The sequence below is a fragment of the Ciconia boyciana genome, chromosome 6 (assembly GCF_034638445.1).
Source record: "Ciconia boyciana chromosome 6, ASM3463844v1, whole genome shotgun sequence".
Classification (NCBI taxonomy): domain Eukaryota; kingdom Metazoa; phylum Chordata; class Aves; order Ciconiiformes; family Ciconiidae; genus Ciconia; species Ciconia boyciana.
The window spans coordinates 35,003,719-35,029,084 of NC_132939.1; the positions used below are offsets into that span (position 1 = coordinate 35,003,719).

Sequence of the window (25,366 nt, forward strand, 5' to 3'; positions counted from 1 at the left end):
CGTGTAAGAGGTGACATAAAACTTTAAGAAATCTTGGTCTTGATAAGCAATACAACTCCAAACTATATGAAATAAGGCAGACAGACGAAAGAGTAGGTAAGTATTTTGAACCCACAATTAAATTATAATATCTCAGAATGAATTACCCACAAATAATCATCACATATTGTGGCCAAAAGTGAACAAATGACAGCTTGCTTCTGCAGGAAACCTTGTAATGTTGTTTGCTTTGACTTAATAGAAGCATTAAAAATACGAGAACAGATCCTCTAAGGAAGAGGAGGATACTGTATGGAGAAGGGCAGCTGCAACCTCCTGCCAGCTTGACTGAAGGCAAATTCTCCAACATTCATTGAAGAATGTTGTGTTTCAGCTCTGAACTACATGCTAGTGTGTTTCAAAGGGTTTCTCAGCCTTCAGACATCTGCAACTACATCAATAAATAAAATTCAGGCAAAACGCAAGTAGCTGTGTCTTCCCCAGAAATACTTTTTTGCTGTGATCCATAGACTATGCCTATAAAACCAGTTGTGTGTACTATCTTTGATGCCTGGTCAGTGATGGTGTGAGAAGATTTGGTCTCCATTTTCTAAGAGTTTGCTTGGTTTTCTGCTCCTCAAGAACAAAACCAGTACCTTATTTGCTGTTTCTGCTTCTACATCTTTGCATTGTAGACCAGTAAAAGAGGCTTGCCACCTGTGCACGTATAAGATTACCAGATTACACAAATGACATGGAACGTTAATGAGCTATCATATGTAGTCATATTAAATGCAATAAGTTTTTAACACACAGCCTCTGTGTATTATTAGGGCTTTATATATTTTTGGGTTAGACAGGTGTCCTGGTTTCAGCTGAGATAGAGTTCATTTTCTTTATAGTGGCTGGTGTGGGGCTATGTTTTGGATTTGTGCTGAAAACAGTGTTGATAATACAGAGATGTTTTAGTTGTTGCTGCACTAGTCAAGGACTTTTCAGCTTCCCATGCTCTGCCAGGTGCCCAAGAAGCTGGGAGGGGACACAGCCAGGATAGTTGATCCAAACTGACCAAAGGGCTATTCCATACCATATGATGTCATGCTCAGTATATACAGCTGGGGAAGAAGAAGGAAGGGGGGACATTTGGAGTGATGGCGTTTGTCTTCCCAAGTAACCATTACGCGTGATGGAGCCCTGGTTTCCTGGAGATGGCTGAACACCTGCCTGCCCATGGGAAGGAGTGAATGAATTCCTTGCTTTGCTTTGCTTGCATGCGCAGCTTTTGCTTTCCCTATTAAACTGTCTTTATCTCAACCCTCGAGTTTTCTTACTTTTGCTCTTCCGATTCTCTCCCCCATCCCACCAGGGGGGAGTGAGCGAGCGGCTGCGTGGTGCTTAGCTGCCGGCTGGGGCTAAACCACGACAACAGGGCTAAAAATTGTTAGATATGCTTTGTAGTAGCTTATTTAGTCTTACTCCAGAACTCTTTGTTACCTCAGCTTCATCTCAGATATTTCTTTAACTCCCAATATAGTCAGGCTGTTGGTATCAAAAATCTACCCCTTTCACAGTTAATCAAAGTTCAAGCAGAAAAACACCTAGAAAAACAAGCTTTCCAGTAACAGACCTTTCTTTATGTCTTTTCATTTCCGTGAGACTCTTTAGTCCTGTATAGGCTTAACTTCCATTTGTCGTTCTGCACTGCTTATTTAAAATGCTAATGTAACAGCTATTGCCCTAGTATCCAAGTATATCACAATCAATGTATTTCTCCTGACAAGGTCTGAAAGATTAGACACTATTATTCTGGTTTTAGAGAGGGGAGGGTAACAGAGCTGCTGGCTGCATTACAGCCGACTTGCTGATGGATGCTGTGGTATTATAGTTTCTTGATTAAGGACCTGTCACAGTCTCCTTGGCTCCTGCTGTAGCAGCATATGGGCGCACACTTGGGTCTCACCTCAACAGAAAGACAAACCTGGACAGGGCATTCAGATGGGACCTGAAAGTTCAAAAGTGCTTCAGCTCTCTAGTCAAATACTGGCTTGAAACCTGGATTTAAATCTACACCTCTGAGTGTGCTAGCAGCAAGCTGTCAGCTATTCTGGATGGGATAAGGCTCTCAAGTCCCTCTTGTTTACAGGGTTTGCACTTTGAATAAATAAATAATTATTCTTAAGCCAGAGGGTGAATACCCAAGCATGACTATTTGTGATATTGAATAACTCACTTGGGAAAAGGGAGACCTGGGTTCTAATAATGACTTTAATCAACATTTAATCTAAAACTGGAACAGAGACTGGAAGTGAAGTGTTTCTGCATCCAGATCCTTGCTTCTAAGAGAATCACATTCATGACCTAAAGTATTTTTTTTTCTCTCTCCCCCGCTTAAATGAAATCCTTCTTTTCCGTTTTTACTTCACCTGTCAATACTAGAAGTTTTAAGTCCAACCTATATAAATAAATTTACTCACATTAAATCTTATTGTCATCAATGAAGACAGTTAAATAAATGAAGCTAACCATTCTCACAGAGTCAATCCCATCTGAAAAAATTGATTTTTAGCTTTCTGGCCAAACAGAAAAGGTTTTAATAGATTATTGGACCAATGCAGAAGTTTCTGGGCAAAATAAGAAATACTAAAAAGTTATTTTGTACTGAACATTCAGTTCAACCCCAAATGAAATATTATTTCTCTCTTTGATTTTAATTTAGATCTTATTTGATTGACTTTTATTAAGCCATACTGTCAATTTGCAAAAATAAAAAAAATCATGCTGAAAAGAAAAATTAAAATGTCTTTTGAAAATGTTAGCATTTCAGGTCCTAGTGTTGCTGTACCTAAGGGAGTGGATTTAAAGTTGCAGGTGCATCGCTGCATCATCCTACTCCACTCTTCTCGCCCCCCACACCTTCTCTCCACACCTGATCCTTACTCCTCTCCGGTGCTGCACTCATCAGGCTCCTCCATCAGCCAATGCCTTTCACTCCTATGGCAGAAATCTGTGCAGGATTTTAATATGGTCTGGCAGGAAACTCACTCACAGATGGGTCTGAGGAGTGCCAGAGACAGCACAGCAATTAGTGTGAATGGGAGGCAGGGTCCGTGGAAACTTGGAAAGGTGGGAAAGGACCTTCCTCTTTGGTCTGTTTTATTGGCTTGCCGCACCTCATGGAATGGCATCCCAAAAGAGACCAATTCTGGAAAAAAAGGTGGTATTTCTGACTACACCAACAGTTTCTATGGTCAAATTCTTGTTCCTTTGAGGCAATTTTATTAGAAAAAAATGATACTTTACCACCTCATACAAACCTTGTCTCATATTTAGTTGCAATATTTGTAAATTTTTGTCTGTTTTTCTGTGGCTGTAATTACTCACCAAATTTGAAACCCACAGATCCCTTGAAATTATATTTTCCAGCAAGTAATTTATTCTCCGACAAGTTTCATCTGGAAATAGGAGTGACAAGAAGTTAGTTAACAATGTGTACATTTATCTTTATTGTGTAATTCTGATATATCCCTTTTTCCTTTTATGTTTTCAAACACTTAGAAATGAATTAAGCTCTGTGACCCATCTTTTAAAGATTAGGAAACTGAGTCAAAAACCACATGTGTCCAGAAATCTTCAATCCCAGTCCGGTAGCTGTTTAGGCAAGCTGACTCTTATAAGCCACTTACAGAAGTTCAGAACTACATATACGGTAGCCCCTGAGTATAATTATAGGTTTACATAGTCAAAGGGCCTGGAACAAACATCTTGCATATATACAGTTTTTGTAATGCCTCCCTATATGGTACTTTTAGTCATTTGTATTTTACCATTCTCTTGGGGTCTACCATTCTCTTTACTGTACCTAAATTTGTGGGGCTGAATAGTGCTCCATGCTCAGGCATGGGTTCACCACTATACTGTGTAAAGGGCTGTTCATCTAGGCAGTGGCATACTGATTTAATGTATACCCAGTAGCTGCTGCTCATTTGACGGAATTACTTGAGTGAGAAAACAAGGTAATTTTATTCCATTGGTTTTCCAGTAACTGTTTAGAATAGATGGCATTAAGATATTCTTGAAGTAACTTTAGATCAGTGTTTAAAATTTATAACTTAACAGCACAAATAATACACTTTTACCAAACTCGTAACTAGTAAAAATACCTTTGTATGATTTACATCCTTTTTCTAGGATATTGGCTACTCTGTTTACTCTGCCTCAGTAAAACCTGCTAACCAGTTACTGACTAGCAATGATAAACTGTTATCGGATAACACCATTTCTCTTGTGTTCTAGTTAACTGCTGTTAACTGTTGTTAGCTTGATTTCTTCTTATTCAAACACACAATTCTTTCAATGTATAGCTTATAAGCAGGCAATACATTGGTACTAAGACCACCTTTCTGAATATTTTACTACATTGTCTCTCTGAAATCAAAGAAACTGTAGTATCGTTGTCAATTTCCATTTTGGCCAAAAATAATTTATTGGGACATTTACATACTATCAAAATAAAGCATTTTCTTATTTCTCAGCAGCAGAAAGCTCAGCCTGTTGTACAACTTTGGCCCTGCAATTTCAAAATGCTCGCTCTGTAGCAGTGTAGTCTGCTTCTGCTAGATAGCTCCCTCTCTGATTACAGTATTAGCATCCCCACACCCATCAATCTAGCGGATTAGTGTCCTAGAGCAAGAAATCTCCTTCACTTTATTTCCATCTTGGACATGGACCTTCTTATTGCCTAAAAGAGCTCTTCAGGGGTTCTGCTTAATGGGTTTGACATTATTTCTAAACTGTCACAAATTTTGAATTGTCATCACAAAAAACCCCCCTTAGATTCCCATTCACACAGTATTGCATTTTCTATGCTCATGGCTTACAACACAAGATCTTGGAGGTCCTAAATTTGGATACCCCAGACAAACCTGTCACACTCTTTGACAACTACTTAGAAAGCCCTTTTTTATCTAGCTGACCTTTCGAAGTTTGTCACAGCTGGCAAATAAACTTGTTGTGGGAGCATGGTATCCTTTTACTTTCCTTGCTGTTCTTAGACTATACTCAGATTTCAAGTCTCATTAATTTCAAGGGTGATGTTACCTTGAGCAGTAATCCAGATGTTTTCTCCCACCTATAAGAAAAATAGTCTTACTTTTTTATATGACAACAGTTTAATGAAATATGAAATACTATGTTGAGGGCTCAAATCTCTTTTTCATTTAGAACAGTGTCTCTGTGTATATGTGGACATGTCTAAAAGCATGTGTGTGCATGTGCATGGGTGTGTATTCCAAAATTATTTTTAATTTCTGTTATTGCTTATTGTACAAATAGTGAACCTGAGGAGTCAGGAGCTGTGGTCAAAATTTCCAGTAACTGTTACACATTTTGAGGCAAGCTGATCACCCTAAAGCATAAATGACTTTATGAGATTCTGAGCATCTGCCTATCAAATGTGTAAACACATTTTTGGCTTTGAGGCTCCCAGTATCAGCAGATGTGTTTAGGAACTGTGAGCTGCTCAAGATCACATAATATTTTAGAGCAGGAAGCAGTATAAGCATTCTGATCTTCTGATGTCCGTGACTCGTTTCAGCCATTTACACAATACTGTCCATTTTAGTTGAACAGATATTCCCTAGCTACATTTAGTACAGAATTTTCCAGTTCTTTATCTGAGATGTATTCATTTCTCTCTGTAGATTAGTTGAGTAGTGGGTTTTCGGGGAACCAATGGGAAAACTTTCTGCAGATACATTGGAATTTTATCCTTTCCACCTGTTCTTTCCACCAGTAAGTAAAGCCAGTTGACCTATAACTTTGAATTCAGTATTTAAATATAGCCAGGTAGTACATATTTGTTTTACTTAGGGTCCCACCTCACTATTTGAAAATACACTTTTCTTAAATATGATCTGGGTGTAATTCCTTCTTGTACTTAGTTTTGGAAGAGATTGTTTACTATTCATTTTTTGTGTACTCTGGGAGAATATCTTCATATATCTGGAAGTCCTTTTCTGTCTCCAGTGGTCAGGCTGCAGTATAACTTAAAAAGCTGCTAAATATAGAAAAATATCTTTTTTGTAGGTGAGACCTCTGAAGGATTTTCAGCTTAGCTTTGTAGAAGCAAACTGAATTTTTTTTTTTTTTTTTCTGTTACTGTTATAGTGCTAGGAATAAGGGAGGTAGTCTTTCAAGTAGAAAAAACCTTGGTATTTCCTCACTGTATCATCGGTTTTACAAATCAGATGCCTGTAGAGATGCTCACATAAGAGACCCTCTAAAATATGCTCTGTATATTGATACAAAGTGTAATTAATATTAGAATTCAAGTAAAGTTTTGTAAGCTGTTGTTTTATCTGACACAACAGGTTCTGGTGAGGGCAAATGCTATATGGGATCTTGAGTTTCAGACATCATTAAGCTTTGGAGATATTGATAGCTTTTTGCCATCAACTTGTGTTAAAATCATATAATGCTGTTCTTGATTGTGGAATGGATTTTTGTAATGATGGGTTGAAATTTGCAACAGTTTGGAAGTACTTTTGTGCCCTTCGTTGCCTAGGGCTTTTAGGGAAGCTCGAAGTCTTGGTAGATATTGTCAGTGATCCTGTTGCACAGTGCGGAGTAGAGGATACTGCCTTAGGGTGTGTGGCAGTACTGCAGCCAAGCCACCTGATTACACCAATAACTCACTCGTAGTCGAGAGTATTTAAAATAACATTTTCTTTTTCATGTCTAATAAATTTCACTGGCATCCATTTGAGTGTATGGCCAAAGTGAGTGTTCCTGCTTCTTTTACCTCTCACAGCTGTGTTTCCCCATCCCCTCTCTTGCATTGTCTCTAGCAACTACATGTCCACAGGGAGCATCAGAGTCACCGAACTGCACCAATGGAGTAATCATATTTTTATTTTGGTGGTTCAATATTCTGTTGTATCAGTGAGTTGATTTAATTCATGACTGCAGTCATTAGGAAAGGAGTGGATAGAAAGAAAGAAAAAGCTGTTGGAGGGGAGGAAGAACAGGCTTGTCCCCTTCATTGGCAGCATAATGTGAAACTTTACCTCTAAATAAACCTTGTGACAGTGGTGTTATTTTTAAACTTAGAACTGTGAGAGAATTATTGCTGTAATGTGAAACTGCACTCTTGCTGTGTCCTCCCAAACATACAGTTCCTATGACCCTTCTGGGTTTAATCCCTTTCTCTCCTAAGTGCCCACTTTTCTTTGTTGTGGGACTTCTAATTTACTTCTAGTATGACTTGCAAGCTGTAACTCCCTTTTCACTCCACGGACCCTATAAATGGAGGATCTTTGCAAGTGCTTGGCCTCTTTACTCTCCCTTAATTCAAATTCTAAAATGAGATTCTTTACACCTTTGAGCAGAACAGTCACCATCTGCCTTCCTAAATCAGTAAGGCTCACTTCAGTGAACTAGAAATCTGTACTCCACTCTTCTGACTCTTGGAACCATAGAATGGTTGAGGTTGGAAGGGATCTCTGGAAGTCACCTGGTCCAACTTCCCTGCTCACAGCAAAGTCAACTAGGGCAGGTTGCTCAGGGATGTATCCAGTCAGGTTTTGAGTATCTCCAAGGATGGAGACTCCACAACATCCCTGGGCAACCTCGTCCAGTGCTCAGTGAGCCTCACAGTAAAACATCTTTTTTTTAATGTTTAATCATCCTGTACTTCAGTTTGTGTCCATTGCTTCTTGTCCTTTTACTGGGTACCACTGAGAAGAGTCTTCCCTATCTCCCCCATATGAGAGATGCTCCAGTCCCTTAATGATCTTCAGGGCCCTGTGCTGGACTCTCTCCAGTATATCCATGTCTCTCTTGTACAGGGGAGCCCAGAGCTGGACACAGCACTCCAGGTGTGTCTCACCAGTGCTGACTACAGGGGAAGGATCACCTCCCTCAGCCTGCTGGCAATGCTCTGCCTGGTGCAGCCTTGGATGCTGTTTCCCCTCTTTGCTGCAAGGGTGTATTGCTGACTATGTTAATCTAGTTGTGCCTCAGGTCTCCCAGGGGTTTTTCTGTCAAGCTGCTTTCTAGCCACTCAGCTCCCAGCCTGTCCTGGTGCCTGGGGTTAGCTGAAAACCCTATGCAAGTTTTTATTTTAAAGATAAGGTCAAATATTTAACAATTAAGTTAAGGGTTTTTTCCTTCTTGTTCTTTGTGTTGTCAAAATAGAGTTACAAGCATGATGATGATACTCTGGAGGCAAACTTCTATAAATACTCACAAGTTACTCTGAAAAGCAGACTAACAACTAGCAGCAGTTAGCTGTTCTGTGTCTCAGAACTTAGCCATTTCTCACAAAAATTATTCACTAAATGCATTTTGGAATATATTATGCATAGGTTCTAGAGGCTTTTTAGACAATAATTTTTTCTGCCTAATAAACTATTCAATAGCACTTTGTATTTCTTGAGCTGGCAAATAGATATAGATATGCTTGGTTTCAGAGGGAAAGCCTGCCTGATATGTATACACTGTATAGGATCAGGAACACTTTAGTGAATAATCCGACTGATCTCAACACAGCAATTCATATAAATAAATGCTATTCAGTTTTAGGGAAGACTGTAGAGCCGCAGAGATGGCAACCATGGTTGTTTCATCACAAATCTTGTGATATTCGGTATTTTATTAGATTCCCAGCTCCTGGAAATGGAATCTCAGTTTTACTTCCAGCATTCTTGGCTGGAAAAAAAAAAAAAAAAAGTTGAAATGACATTTTGAAAACTTAACCAAAAGACAAAACCAGCTTCATTTTTCCTTCAAGGTATCTAAGCCAAACTGTTTCTCAGATCTTGATTTCTCAGGTTTGAAATATTCAGACTGGTACTACTGGAATCAGATTGAAAGGTTACCTCTGCCCAGTTCTGTAGGAGCATCCACAACGGTGCTCTGTGGTCAAATTCTCTGATCCCGGACAGCACCACAGGAGTGCTTTAACTGTCGTGATGTATAATGTATAATATCTTCCATGTGTCAGGCCTTGGCACACCAGTCTCAGCACTCCTTGGATCCCACCTCTGAGAGCATCCTTGTGCAGTATTCCAAGAGCCAGTCTGTTGGTCAGCAAACCCAGAGGAATGGGTGCCATGCTCAATACCATCCTAATATTTCCCTTTCTGGGAAGTGATCACATAATCTTCTTCTGGATATGCTTATGTCAGGAGCAGTGTTGCATTCTCATCTCCCTGTGGAGATGAGTGTGCTCTAGAGAGCCCACTTTTCATAAGGTGACCTGCAACATGCATATCTATGAATAGAGATTGTTGTCACAGTTTACCAGAGAAACTCTTGGAGTGAGCAAGCAAAACTGTTATAAAACCAAAGAAACAAATAACAGGGCCAGTGCCTCCAGTCAGGGAAGTGGGATGGCAGGAAGCACTCCTGAGGAGGCTGCTGGGTTCCTCGCCTTGGGCTTATTCTAGAGTTAAGGTAAAGTTAGGCTTATGGCTCTGAGGATGAGAAATAGGACACATATGGCAAATAAGAAGGGGCTTCAGTAGAAGCTGCCAAAGACAGACAAGGACTGCTGCTGGAGTTCTTCCCCGAGCAGACCTTAGCCGGGGTGCTCCTACTGTCTTGTGGTATAAATCTCAGTCTGGAGATGGAGCTAGGGTTGGGATGAGAGTACGAAGAAAGCCTAATCTGAGACATAGAGTAAGAAGGGGGCTCACTGGGGATCGCACAGTTATTTGAGGGCAATTCTCCCCGCTGCACTAGCTGGCCTGAGTATGTGGCAGAGTAACTGGTCTTGGGCTCAGTGTACATTAACGGTCAAGATTAAGATTATGGCTCTGAGGAAGGGAAATCTACATGCAGTAAGACTGGTGCTCAGAAGAGATTGCCAGCATAATTTAAAGTAAGGTTGAAAGTAAAATAAACTCATTGTTTCTTAAAGCTGCATTTAGCATTTTCACAAGATTGTTCATTGGCAGATCTTTTATTTTTACATTTTATGCCTTGCTTTGCATTACATATCCACACATGATAGTGCACGACTTTTTCTTTGCAGTCATGAAAGTCACATGAGTCACAGTTCTGATAGATCTCAAACAAAGGACCTAGTGTGTGCCAGCTGAGAAGCTAAATCCATCTTGCTTATGTCAGATGGGCAAAAGAAATTCCACATCATCAATTATTTCTTATTTTTTACGCAAGGTCTCAAAGAGTTGTGTGAACTTTAGTTACAGAGGCTTCACCTACCCCTAAGTGGTAGGTACAGCTGATAAAACAATTGAAGGAAAATGAGGCAGAATTTTTCATAAAATTTTTGGAATGTTAGCATCCTCCAGTCATCTCAAAAGTAGGCAAGCTGTATTAATTTCATTTTACAGTTGAGGAAACTAGGAAGGGAAAGGACAAGTGACTTATTCAAGGACATAGAAATAAAGAACTTTGGAACTGGCTGAGTACGCTCAAAACTCTTCTGTTCCATTTTCTTGCCTATAGACTGTTTCTATAGACAATAGAAATATTCCACATTTATTAAAAAAATGTTTCTTAAATATGCCCTATAGTCTTAAAAGAAGAAGGGCTTCCCAAATCGGAGCTTCAGTTGAATAGATTTAGGTAATGCAGGCAATGAAAAGATTGATTCTATGTCCCACAAAGATGTAGGGTGCCTTTTCCCTCCAATGTTATAACACAGGTTAGTTGTTTCTGACTATTTTCGCTCATCTCAAGAGCAGAGGGAAATGGCAGAATGGCAGCATCTTTCCCTCATCCATTCAAGCACAGCATGGCACTGCATAAGGGAGCAACGCTAGTTCCAAGCACTTCTATATTTTTATGAGAGGTTTCCTTTTCTAGGTATTCTAGTTCTTCTTCAGCAGGCTTATTCCTTTCCTGGAGAATTATGCCCACTGGTTAAAATTTCAAAGTTTTGAATCTCCAAACTAATTAAACTAATGACATTTTTCATTTGTTTCCAGAAGGTTGTGGATCACAGAGAACTAGAAGTGAGGAAACAGACTATATGCCTTGTGTATCCCGAAGGAGGAGATGGGGAGCTGTGGAAAGGTAAGGGGAGTTACGAGACAATTGCTCTGTGATAACGGAGCCTGTGATCTGGTTGAACTTAGAAAGGAAAGAACCAGAGGAGGAGGAGGAGAGGATTCAGAATGAGTGAGAGGAAAGGAGGTAATGATATTAGTATGGAGATGGTATAGTCAGACAGTGAAAAGAGTGAGCAAGAGAAAAAGACAGCTACATCACAACTGGAGTGAAGGGAGAGGCAGAGGGATGGCAAAGAGGTGAAAGCGGAGAATTCTGCTATTGCCTTCTGGCCAGAAAGTAATGTGAAAGGGAAGCAGACAAAGGAAGAGGATTAAAATCTAGAAAAGATCTGAAATTGTAAAAGAGGCTACAAAGGCTGAAGACACAGGAATCTTACCAGACCAGTAATTTTGACTTTGGCCTTGTGAGTTGTAAATAATATATATTGCTTCTGTGAGTGGAAGTACATTATTTCCTATTGATGGCATAGGGGATCTGCTTCTACAGTTACTGCAGCAATATATGAGAAGCAGTTTTATAAGTTATCCCTTCTCTTTGTTATGCTCTGCCTCTTTTTCACATTTACAATTTTACAGATGCAGGCATCCATTTGACACAGTAAAGGAAAACAACATACACGCAAATTCATCCCTCATTGATTCCTTCAGGAATTTTGATGGATTTTTCTTTCTTAAGAAAAACCCTTGTTAGAGCATTTTAGATGGAAGCGTATGGATGCTATTTAGTAGTGATTAAACCATGCCTGTCAGCTAAGAGAAGCCTCTTTAACTGATGTAGCATAGGTCATTTTGCCTGGAATTTACAGGCAGAAGCAGATTATACTATCCATTTTAGTGCTTTTTTTCATCTTTAGAAGAGGAATTTGTAACAAGTCTCTGGTGTGGAGGAGTGTTTGCTCTACAAAGAAGCAAAGGCAGAGGGTGTTTGACCCTGGAAACTAATTTTGTTCTAAGGCGTAAAATCAAAATCATGATAAGGTGAGGAAGTCCCTGCCTTAGCAAGACTTATATACGGCATGCACCTGGATCAGAAACAAGTAATTATAAATATGAGTGATTTTTGGTGTAAGAAATATTCTGAAACAGCTAGCAGTGTTCAAAGTGGAGACTATTTAGAGAGTCGGAAGAGCCTTGTTCCCACACAGACTGTCAGCTGTGATCTTTAATGATGTCCCTGTTTCATAGTTCAGTATTCAATAGCCAGGAACCTAATCCCTCAGACGGCCCCCAAACAGCATGTTTTCTATAGAAGCTTGCATCAGGCAAAGCTGCCCATTGCAGAGATGAGGTTCCTACTCCCTCTAGTGCAGCAAGTGCGCATTCAGGCACTGTTTGACATCACTTTTCAAAAAGGGCTCAGTGATGTAAAAGAAGTTAAGGAGTAACAATTTTTGTGATAGAAGTGGAATTAGTTTGTGCGTTGATTTACCGAGAATTCCGGCAAGCTATCATAAGAACAATACTTTTAAATTGTCAAGTGATTTGACTGCTATGGTCCTTAAAGATTCACACCGTCCTAAAAAGTGAGGTGGTGTCCTGGCTAAAAACAGATCTGAATAGCGATGAGGGGCTGGAAGTTAGAAGCTGTGTTTCTAAGGTGCCATAACTTGGGAATTACAAGTCAGACGTAGATGTCTTGATTCTCTGTACAGAAAGTAGATGAGAGACCAAAGATGCAGCGGCTGGAGTGGGGAGCTGCCTGCTGGTAGCCAATACAGATCTGGATTTTTAGGAAGGGGAAAATGCCCAGCGTTAGCTCCTGTCTTTCACTTCCCTGTGCCTGTGCTGGCATCACTTGCATAAGTGGAGCTGGAGCACTTCTACATGCACATGAGTAAATCAGCTCTTCTAGTCCTTTCTGGAGCGTGCATGCCTGACTCAAGTGCCTACGAGTGTTCTTTACGTTAACAAAGCAGAGATCCCCATTCACTTCTAAAATGCAGTAGATGGTGAACAGAGACCAGAAGTATTTCCCCTTCCCTTTGCTCTACCACTAGGCTAAGTGCTCATTCACTCCTTTTTACATTCCTCTTTTCAGAAGAAGTGGAGGGATAGGCCAGGATTGTTAAGGAGTTGTCCTGGAAGGTAGGAGCTGGTGGTTTGAATACCTGCAGGTTGAAGGGTATAAAACTCCTGCTCCTTGGGTGAGTGTTTTAGTCACTAGACTAAATATATAAAAATTGTGCATGTCATTACTGCTTTGACAGAAGATATTGAGTGGCCAGTCCTCTGAATGCACGTGAAGCCTACTATAGGCATACTATAGACTTCTTGGGGACATAAGCGATGCTCTGCCTGGTTTCTGGACTGCAATGGGCTTAGATGAGAACTAGATGACTAGTTATTTGAACAGGAGCAGTTCTGGGCGTGCTGAAAAGAGGAACTACAGCCACCTAAGGAGTGTTCAGGTTAGAAAGGATGCACCCAGAGAGCCGGTACAGCTGCACATCATGTTTTTCAGCTTTGGCAACTAAGTCCATCTGTCACAGATGCCGTGATTTCTCTTTGGATAGGTCTTTGAATTCTTCTTTATTACATTTTTATCTGCTAAAAATAACTTTTGCTTTCCAGATAAGAAAAGCTTGCTCTTTTTATTTCACGTGAGAGATGGCCATTGTACTTCACAAAGAGGTGAACTGCATGTTGATTCTGCAACACTAGCTGCAATTAGCAGTTGAATCCAATGCAATCAGTCCACTGACCTGGAACCAATTATATGTCACTGTGCAAAATTACTTGAAAGCTCTAGAATAGGAATTTTAAAAGAGCCTACTGACTGTTTCATGCAAAGCTGTGTGGTTTTGGCTAAGTTTTTCTGAAATTGCCAGCCCACTTTGCTTGCAAATAGGAGCGCAAGATTTTAATGGAACATGTGGACTATTTTTCTGCAGAAGCTTGACTACACTTACATTTCAGAGATTGGCATGTATCGCATGCCTGTGGGTAACTACCCACATATCAAAAATTGCAGATTGAGGCCTCTTCTACAAAAATCTCAGAATGCACTGGCTGAGGTCTCATGTTAATCATCCCTTCCCAAAATGAAGAAAATACCTAGTACTGAAAGTAAACTGGGAGAAAGTCAGGTTGGTAATTTAAAAGAGTTTCTAAAAGATGATACAAGTGCCTGCTATTGGCTCTAAGTCCCCAATCCATTCAGTCCTTTGAAGACTCTGATTGCTCTGTTAGTGCTGCTACCAATACCTTCCCTTTCCATGGCACCTACAATCCTAAAGAAGCCCCAAAAGTGGTGGCATGACAGAGTAGGCTGCAGAAAAGCCAAGAGATCACTAGGAAAACCATTTCCTTTCTTTACGTTCTGGTCATACAGTACATATGGGTGAACATTCATATGGAAGAGTTGTGTCAGAAAGCATTGATACCTCTGAACTGTCAGAAATATTTTGCATTTCAAACCAAATCAGTTTAATGTTATCGTCGTCTTTCATTTCCTTAAGTTATTTCTTGTGCGCCTCTCTATAATTTTCTTCCAATCAAATCTTTTTTCCTGCTCCCTGTCAAATTCCTGTCCCTGGCGTCTGGTGGCTGTCCATTGTGGACACAGCAGGAACAGACAGTTCTTGTTTTGCTGGTAGCTGTGACCTTAAGGGTGATTACATTTTCTTTGCCTTCTAATTTTAAATTATCCCTTATCAGAGGGTTTCTATAATTTATATATCTAATCCCTTTCTAGAGATCTATTTCTGACTGCTTAATATCATATAAGACATTTTAAACATATATTCTGTTAAATTAATGATCTCCTGCCAGTTTTCCACAAAGATCGCACATTCTGCATTAGCATCTATGCATCACACATTATGCATAGATGATGTAATTGTTACAAGATGCTTTGCTCAATTGTTTTCTCCCCAGCTACTGCCAGTAAAAGGGACCCCACTCTCCCTTACAGTAAATATTTTATTACCCGAGTCACCTGTAAGGACATGCCCCAGAGTATGTGGGGCCATGGCTCTCTCAAAGATCCCTGTGCATAGCACTTCACTGGGATTCACTACCATGTGTCTCCTTCATGGGAGACAGGGTGAGATGGGCATTCCTAGCTCATCGTCAGCGACATGGCATTTGGATAACAAAACAAAAAAAAATATTTTTTTAGCTATAGTGTTGTGGTGGTCATCATGGTCTAACTTGTGAAGAGAGAGAATATCTTTTATTAGATCATGTGAGATAGCTGGAAAAAACAGATGGGCTTTAGACCACACAATTTAGTAATTAGAAGCCTAACTTTGAGAACCATTTCACAACTTTGGGAGCCAAATATTAAAACAGTAAAACAAGCTAGAAAATTAAATGAGAGCTTCAGTTTGGCAGCCATGTTCCTTTGCACCTGCTTAGCCTCTCTCCAAGGATTCCTGATGTGTGCTCCAGGTCTTCTCCAAGTGAGGGGCTGTTCACAGCAACAGCACATTTTCAAGTTCTTAATTTCAGTTCTTAATAACTTCCATTTCAGTTTGTGGATTTAGGCTTTGGAAAACAAATGCAAATTACCTAGATGGCTGTACTTGGAGCCAGGCACCTGGATTGATTCCTCTCTCCAGATCTTTCTTACTCAGGCAGGAATATGTCAGGTATGCCAATGTCGAAGATGGTTCTCATCACTATCAAGAAGAGCTGGAGCTGAGCAAAACAATTGCATGTGCAGGCAAATAGAATCGTAGAATCGTTTAGGTCGGAAAAGACCTTTAAGATCATCAAGTCCAACTGTAAACCTAACACTGCCAAGTCTACCACTAAGCCATGTCCCTAAATGCCACATCTACATGTCTTTTAAATACTTCCAGGGATGGTGACTCCACCACTTCCCTGGGCAGCCTGTTCCAATGCTTGACAACCCTTTTGGTGAAGAAATTTTTCCTAATATCCAATCTAAACCTCCCCTGGTGCAACTTGAGGCCATTTCCTCTCCTTCTTTCTGTCACTTGTTATGTGGGAGAAGAGACCGACACGCACCTTGCTACAACCTCCTTTCAAGTAGTTGTAGAGAACGATAAGGTCTCCCCTCAGCCTCTGCTTCTGCAGACTAAACAACCCCAGTTCCCTCAGCCGCTCCTCACAGGACTTGTTCTCTAGACCCTTCACCAGCTTCGTTGCTCTTCTTTGGATATGCTCCAGCACTTCAATGTCTCTCTTGTAGTGAATAGAGATATTTAAGCAGAGAAAGAGATTGTCCTGGTGTGAGCAGTCTGGTAGAAGGGGGAGGAGGGCTAGCTGCTGTCACAATTTGCTAGTTTTTGTCTAGATCTGTTTTCTGATTTGGCTAAGCACGAAGCTGCATGAATGCTGCATCTAGGTGATGAGAAGAACTGGTAGGAGGAATTGTTCCTTTTTAGCAAGAGTGGACTTTTTCCAGGTTATAAAGCCTGTGTAGTCAAGGCCTGAGGAGTCTGGCGCAAGGTGAGCGTAAATCAGAAATTAGTCTGTTCGGTCCTTAAATGCTTCCACTGAGACTGCCATAAAAAGTGGGCAATAAATGCTATCATTTGAGTAATCTTGGTAGTCTTTTTTACATTGTCACTATTTTTCCAGTAACTAGGTAGATGTTAACAAGTCATTGAGTAGAAGCCCCCCAAACTTATCAGATGGAAGTTACTTTGTTACTTTCTAAAAAAATGCCTTTCCTCAACTAAATGAAGCCCCATATATATTCTACACTTTTTTCCAAGTTCATACGCCATTGAAGTGGTTAGCAGGGAAAGGAAGGTTGTTAGACTATCTGAATTCTTTGTATGGTAGGTGTCATCCAGCTTAGCCAGTGACTGGGTGTGACATACACTATTTATATGGTTTGTCTTGATCAGGTCCCACCACGGCACAACACAGGCAGTAACTTTGGGCTGTTCTGAAGATCCATTATACATTTTCTTCCTTGCCACCCTCATTACCTGACAGATTCATCCTTTTTTTTTTTAAAGGCTGAAAAAACCAAGTGTCTTATTAAAGTTCTGTACAATCTGTCATTCATTTTCCCGTGTCTGCGTTAAGACTGTGGCCAGATATTTAAAATGAAAGGGATACTGTGCATCTACAATTTCCAGGTGTCCCCAGAAGCTGCAGGTACTTATCTCAAAATCTGGGCCATGATTTCTGTATTTATGAGACTCAAAATTCTCTCTGAGTTTTTAATAAAACTAAATTGTGTTTTGCTACCATCAGAATCCACTGTGATAAAGCGAGATCTGATAAAGCGCTAGGAAGTTTTCTCTTTGTGTATAAATATTTATGTATGTAAATGGGTGTATGGTTAATTATAACTGACAAGAAGAGACTGACACAAACTCAGATCCTCTGTCCCCATGGAGAGATACAACTTGCTTGTTGAAATGTTGTGGCATATCTCATGGGCTGTGTACTGAATCATTGATTAAATGCCGCAGCATCTGGATAGCTAAAATGCCAGTGACTATTGAACAGGGAGGAAGGAATGTGCACTGAATAAGAACACAAAGATCATCTGGTCTATATTTCTTGATATTTCATGAATTGGTCAAGAGATGAATTGTTTGGTTTCCCTTTTTATTTTACTAAAGACTGGACTGAAATCTTCTTTACTGAAGATGGCACAGGCTGTCTAGCTCACATATGCACACAGAATAGAGACCCTCACCCAGGAAAGAGTTAGAAAAGAGTTTAATAAGAAGATAGGACAGGCTGCACTTGAGAGGCACGGGGCAGTCTGAAAACAACCCCTGCAATTGGCTCCTTCAGCAAAGGCAGACTCCCTGAATCTGCTTATATATTTGGAAAAGGTTTGCACATAGCTAACATTTTTGAATGAGGTTTGAATATTTTTTGTTTTCTGTTTTTTTCATTCCTTCTGTTACTTTTGTTACTGTGCATTTTGTTTGCAGGTAAGCTATTGTCTCTTCTGCCAGGTACATCAGAAGAAGAATTCCATTTTTACTTCTGCTTTTACCCTTTAATAGTCTTATAATGCTACCTGAAGTGAAAAGAAACATTTAGATTAAAATTACAGTGCTGCTTGGAATCATAGAGGTGTGTGGTGTATTTAATTCAAAAAATATATCTATTCAATAACAATATGAGTAAATGTATAACAATGTATAGCTGAAAAGGCAGAATACTTCAGCATGACATTTTTGGGACATGGAGGAGAGGTATTTCCTTTTAATACTTCGACTTGCCTTTCCAGTGTGGCATCAAACACTGCTTGTGCATTCCTTGAAATAGTAATGTTTTTAAGTGTGCTGCATTTTGTTTTTCTTTATTTTTGTCATTTCACAATGAAAGGCTGCATGATTTCTAATGTGACAGTATGATAATAACATACCATTGTCATTATACATGTTTTCTGCAAGACATTCCTTTATTGGACTAAGGCTGTTACTGATGTTGGCATTTTTGGAATAACAGTGTGCCATGTGGTTTATTCCTGTTTCGGAGAGAAGTTTCAACAGTCTTTGAAACCCTGCTTCAAGGAAATGTGGAGGAAAAAAGATTGTACCAAAACATATGCTAGCATGAAGTTTATTCTGGAACTAAACCCATGAAACTGTTTTGAAATGCATTGTTCAACATATGTACTGCATGTGTGTGTAATGTAAGTGGATGTAAGGAACCTGGTAGGTGGTTTGCCTTGAGGCTGATCTTCTGTGTAGAAGCAGAGATGGCGACCAACCGAGTTCATGGCACTTTCCCCTCCCTTTCCCCATAGATTTTTCTGCTTATTATTTCTACAAGTGGCAAGAGACAGACTCAGCAATGAGTTTTCTGAAACAAAATAGAACTAAAAGACCTCAAGCTACAAAGTCAGCTATTGCTCTTACAGATCCACCATTTTGCTTATACTGGGTTAACGATCTACATGGTCTCAGGTACAAGGAAATTGGTACCTAAGTGCTGACAAATGCAGGAGTGCCTGACGGGAAAGAGAAAAGCATTATGCTGCAGTCGTCGTTCATGCTTTGTGGCTGCCTTCTCCCATTTCTTTTTACTTTGAACCTTCTTTTCCTTTCTCAGCATCATAGTCATTTACAAGAAAGATGTCTTTTACAAATTTTCTCATGACGCCTTTCCCTTTCTTTCTCTTCTTCCTCTGCAGCTTATTGGCAGGTATATTCCCTTATTGCAAAGGCAATGTTAATAGGTTCTTTCTTACTCCAGTGGGAGGCCTATGTATACCAGCTTACACCTTCAGACTTTGCTGAAACCCTAATGGGCCTAGTATAATGAGCAGAGTAGCTCTAGTATAATAAGCCTGCAAAATCCACTCTTCATAAAGCCAAACAGGTACTTTATGCTAAAAATTATTTGCAAGGATGATGGAAGTGCAGTTGGCTTTGTGGCCCCTACTCCAAAGCCTTTCTTCTTACAACCTCTACTTCGCACCGCACACTTCATGTAAACTGGGATGTCAATCTCTCTTTTTTGTGTCCTTCCTGAAAGTCTTTGATGTGCTGGGTTCAGAAGTTACTAATACAAATTTCACCCTTGAACAACTCCTTTAGGTATGGTGATTTTCAAGGCAATCTCCCATTTGTGTTCTTGCTGTTAATGGGGGATTTGCTGCCATGCTTTTACTGCCTTCTTGTCTTGTTGACCTTTTATAGTCCTATCAGCCTTATTTCTTTTTACCCTCCTATGTCAAGCCAGTTGACAGCAAAAGCTTTTTCTTTTCTTTCTACTCATTGCCTTCATATTCTTCTGCATGCAACCTGTCTGCTTCTATTACACAGCTGTCTTCTAGAGCTTAGCCTCTTCTATCTTTAATGTGCAGCTATTTCATACGACCTGCATTCCATTGCAACTTGGATTTTACACTTTGTGGTATGGGGCTTTAATGAGTTAATCGAGTCATACTGTCTTATGCATAGCTTATTTAAATTGAAACCATGAGAGGAGATGCACATGGGGCAGTTCATATTTATTTTTCTGTTGACTTTGAAGCCTCCATTTGCAGTCTACTTAATTGTTCTTTTTGTATACAGCAGTCTTGCAGAAGCTTATATGCTGGGTATAGCCAAAAGGCCTTATGAATCTTACGCATTTTAGGAAGATGCATTAAAATATTGTTACGCAAATTCAGAAATAATTTTCTAGTGTAGAAGATAATGCAAAAATATTTCAAGACCTTTGTTGTGGGTCAGTCCCAACTTCTAAATTTAAGAAAATTGGTTCTTTATTGCCATGTATAAATCCTTCACTGATGTTTTTAGATCCAGTTGTGAAATGTATGTATGAGTGTTACTAACTAAATTTCCTAATAGATTTAGTTGCAAATTACTGCTTAAGGGAAAAAGAGATAAAGGCTCATGGAGTAAAATCATTAAGACTGGGGCAACTGGTGGACTTGACTTGTAGAAACCCAAATTCAATACTGTTTTGACTGCAGATTCAGGAGTGTAAATACATAACAGCTACAAAAGGAGAGGGGCTGCTTAAATTAGCAGCTAAAGCTTTATGAGACCTCAAGTCTTGAATAATGGAGAATATTGCAAGTTCGGATTGAGGTTTAATATCAGAATATGGGCTATGACTGGACCAGCCATCCTACAGTGATTAAGGATAGATGGAACAGAGGAGCACTGGCAAGCAAGTCTGGAGACACCAGAACTTAATGAGCAGAAGGCAATAGATGAGAACCGAAGCACGGCAGCAGCAATGTGCAAGGCAGAGCGCTGGGCAGCACGGCTGCGAGGAGCCTCAGTGCCCAGGACTGGAAGACCAGAGGCTCCTGCGAGTTTGTTTAAGATGCATTAACAGAAAGTACAGTTCTGTAACGCCTGCAAGTGAGAAGTAATGGCTGCTATAGCTTATATTTAAACTTTCAAATTCAAGATTTTTAATCCATCCTTTGTGATGGAACAGGAGGTGATCTCAGTCTCAAAATTGCTAAACTGGTTGTTGCTGCTCTTGTCTAGTAGGAACAATGGGATACCAAATCTTGTGACATCTTACATTTTCTTATAGAGCTGCCTAAAAATAGAAGTAGAAATCCTAACTTTAGCTTTCACTGTCCCTATTTGGAAAGTTTGGTCAAAGGCCTGTGGCAGAACTGTGTAATATCCTCTGAACTAAAATAGCTGTCGGTCAGAATGCTTGAACTGTTCCTTTCTTTTACAGAAAGAATACCTGGTACCTGGTTTACATCTGTCGCGGTTTAACCCCAGCTGGCAACTGAGCACCACATGGCCGCTCGCTCACTCCCCACCGGTGGGATGGGGGAGAGAATCGGAAGAGTAAAAGTGAGAAAACTCACGGGTTGAGATAAAGACAGTTCAATAGGTAAAGCAAAAGCTGCGCACGCAAGCAAAGCCAAACAAGGAATTCATTCACTACTTCCCATGGGCAGGCAGGTGTTCAGCCATCTCCAGGAAAAGCAGGGCTCCATCACGCGTAATGGTTACTTGGGAAGACAAACACCATCACTCTGAACGTCCTCCCCTTCCTTCTTCTTCCCCCAGCTTTATATACTGAGCATGGCGTCATATGGTATGGAATAGCCCTTTGGTCAGCTGGGGTCAGCTGTCCCAGCTGTGTCCCCTCCCAGCTTCTTGTGCCCCCCCAGCCTACTCGCTGGTGGGGTGGGGTGAGAGGCAGAAGAGGCCTTGACTCTGTGTAAGCACTGCTCAGCAATAACAAAAACATCCCTGTATTATCACCACTGTTTCCAGCACAAATACAAAACATAGCCTCATACTAGCTATTGTGAAGAAAATTAACTGTGTCCCAGGCAAAACCAGCACATTCTTTCTCCACCCCTTATTCCATACCATTTACATCATGCTCAGGTTCCAGACTGCCCAATACATCCTCATTAACCACCACCAACCTTCCCGTCGTTTGATACAATACACAGATATCATTCCCTTAGTCTGTGGACCACCCCTGTGAAATGTCCATAAATGTCCACAAATGTCCACTAAGTTCATTTAGTCCATGACTGTGGGCTCCATCTGTTATGGTGGTCACTCAGGACAGGAGAGGTGGTGTGTTGCGTGTGGAGTTACTGGGCACCAAAGCCAGCTCAGGTTGGGTCACTGCTGCACTTGCACTGCTTCTTGTAAGGCTTCTCCTCCATTGGTTCAGGTGGTTCCTGCTATAGTGATTCCCATAACATGCAACTCAAATCCTAGGTTACAACAATTTAACGGTATTTCCATTACAACGTCCACCCCTGGTCCCTTTGGGCCAGGTTATAGGGTTTAACATTGCAATGAACTCCTCCCCTTGCTCCTAGCCTGGCTAGCAACAAGGGATTCCAGCTCTTTTGTGGGCTTATCCATGGCCACGTGCCTTGAGGTGCTCCAGCATGACCTCATGCACAGCCACTGATGCTTCAAGGTGTACCTGCTGCAGCATGGACTTATCCACAGCCACAGATGCTTCAAGGTGTACCTGCTGCAGCATGGACTTACCCTTAGGCTACAGTCCCTTCAGAGGTGTACCTGCTGAGGCACAGACATAACCATGGCCACAGATGTTTCAAGATATACCTGCTCTGGCATGGGCTTATCCATGGGCACAGATGGTTTGGGGTGTCCTGCTCCCATGTGGACTAATCCACAGGTCACAGTCCCTTCGACTCGAGTTCACACTGGAGTTCCAGCCTGTCCAGTACAGCAGCACAGAAACAGCAGCGATGCCCTGGCCAGCTGCCAGCCCAGGCGCATTGCCATTGCTGTTATCAAAATGTTCCCAGGCACGGCAGAGTCGGATGATAAGCAGTACAGCAGTACAGCAAGCAGCAAAAGCAAAAAGCAGCCATTAATGAGCACTAGACTCTAATATACAGTAAGGCAAGCAAGCCCCATGGCAAGCACAGGAGCCTGCCAATTAATACCTCAACAGCAATAACAGCTATAAATTTCATCTAGCACATTCCAATCAAATCTGTTGTTATCTCAAACCTTTTGAGCCCCACGTTGGGTGCCAAAAAGGACTGTCGTGGTTTAACCCCAGCCAGCAACTAAGCCCCACACAGCCGCTCGCTCACTCCCCCCCGGTGGGATGGGGGAGAGAATCGGAAGGGTAAAAGTGAGAAAACTGGTGGGTTGAGATAAAGACAGTTCAATAGGGAAAGCAAAAGCCACACGCGCAGGCAAAGCAAAGCAAGGAATTAATTCACTACTTCCCATGGGCAGGCAGGTGTTCAGCCATCTCCAGGAAAGCAGGGCTGCATCACGTGTAATGGTTACTTGGGAAGACAAACACCATCACTCCGAACGTCCTCCCCTTCCTTCTTCTTCCCCAGCTTTATATGCTGAGCATGACGCCATATGGTATGGGATAGCCCTGTAGTCAGTTGGGGTCAGCTGTCCCGGCTGTGCCCCCTCCCAGCTTCCTGTGCCCCTGGCAGAGCATGGGAAGCTGAAAAGTCCTTGACCACTGTAAGCACTGCTCAGCAACAACTAAAACATCAGTGTGGTATCAACATTATTCTCATACTAAATCCAAACCACAGCACTATACCAGCTACTAGGAAGAAAATTAACTCTATCCCAGCCGAAACCAGGACAGACAGATAAGTTAGTCAGCACATTCTTTTCTTTCTTCGGCTCACAAAATGCTCAGGAATTTCTCACATTCATTTACTGTATGTATTTGTGAATTTATTTGGAAAATGTTTTCACTACATTAAAATCTTGTGAACAGTTTGTTGTGAATATTTATTATCTAACTTCTACATTAATTCAGTGTTGGTTAGTCATTTGAGCAATACAATTTCTGTACCGGGTTACTTTTGCATCTTACAAATACATTTCACATTTAAAGTATCATTCGCATAATCAAACTCAACATATATTTTGCTACTACTTAAGCTTTTACTTAAATTCCCTATTGCAAGTGAAAGTAAACCTTGATTGTTTCTGAGCTCAGATAAATATTAGTGGCATTTTTCCCATTGCTCAGGCAGCTCAAGTAATTGCATTCTCCTGACCCAGGTTCTCCCTGCAGACTCAGGTCAATACAGCCTTCTTCGCTTGGTCTTTTACACTGTTGTGTAAAGTCCCTATGGGCTGTGAAGCAGTTGTCACAGTCCACTCCAGAAATGGCTTCATTGCAGTGAAATGCATTTATTAAATCCTTTGGGATCCTTCCATGTACGGCCCTGAGATGTAATATTCCTTTCACATGCTTTGTAATTAAAGAATACAATCAACAACTGTTAAACCTAAGAAGGTATTGCTTGAAGTCAAGCATTTACTTATGTATTTATATAGTTAAATAGAATAGTTTTATTTCTCAAACCTTCTGGTCATCTTCTGGTTTCTGTAAAGTCAGTGACAGACGTATACTTAACACTTACTAAAATAAATAGGGCTTCAAATTGCTGTATTTAGGCATTCATGCTTGATAATTTTGGCTCGAGCTTGTCAGGGCCTGTGTGTTTGCCTAATGGTAAACACTACATTTCTTTCACTACAAGGTGCTGTGAGGGTTATATAATTGTTTAGAAAGTGCTTTGAGATAATCAAACGAAAGACAATTACCAGAGTGCAAGGCATTTTAATGTGGTTTCTCTAAATATTGATCAGGGACAGAGGCTGTGTTATAATAATAATTTTTTGTGGACAATGTCTTTAATAAACTTTAATTGAATCTACTTTGAACTTTAATTGAATTGTCAGTATCTGAAAAAAAAATTGTTCCTAGGGATTGTAGATGGGAAATGCAGGATGGTGGTACTTGGATATCTGGGAAGGTTTTCCACTGAAGACGTGGTGGAACAACGGTCTCTCTAGTGACAAACCAGTCTTGCTTCCTAGGTGGCCAAAGTCCTTACTACTAGCCAGCACTGCTAGTTTATCTCTGCACAGTTAGGAGAGCTGTCTCTTGGGGTGGGAATCAGAAATTAGCAAAGTTGTTGGAGGAACCAATAGGGAGGGCAGAGGAAGGAATCTGGCAGCAGAGGCGAGGGAGCAGAGTATTGAAGAAGGGGAAGAATCTGATGTTTGCATTTTCAATGAAAGGCTTCCATGAAAGAATAACTCGGAGGGAGAAAGAGAGCTTGGGATTTGAAGTCTGAAGTATCTCAGGATACAGAAGGGTGCTCAGGCACTGAGAACAAATTTTCTCCCTGCATAATGTAATCTGGAGTTATTGATTACTTCACATCTGAAATTTTGTCAGCAAAAGCACCAGAGAATAAATATTATCAGCACTGTGGTAGAGTCACTAAATATTTTGTATTTGTGAATAAAGTCTCTTCTTCTTCTGGTGTTCTCAGCTGACATATTTGCTGGCTTTTAATATCATATGGGAGGATTATGCCATTTTGATGAAAAATCCATTTATGAATCAGCCTGCATCTCATGCATCTACAGGAGATCAGGGCATCTTGCCAAGTCGTGTGTGTCCCCCCAAAT

The 25,366-nt window shown here is 40.7% G+C and overlaps 1 long non-coding RNA gene across 1 annotated transcript in view; it reads left to right on the forward strand.

The window, feature by feature from the left end:
• Positions 1-23,646, forward strand: part of LOC140652946 (uncharacterized) — a 29,774-nt gene extending 6,128 nt beyond the window's left edge. The window contains exons 2-3 of the long non-coding RNA XR_012042984.1: positions 10,932-11,019; positions 21,120-23,646. This is a non-coding gene — a long non-coding RNA (uncharacterized lncRNA). The remainder of the gene's footprint in view (positions 1-10,931; positions 11,020-21,119) is intronic.
• The last annotated feature ends 1,720 nt before the right edge of the window (positions 23,647-25,366 follow it).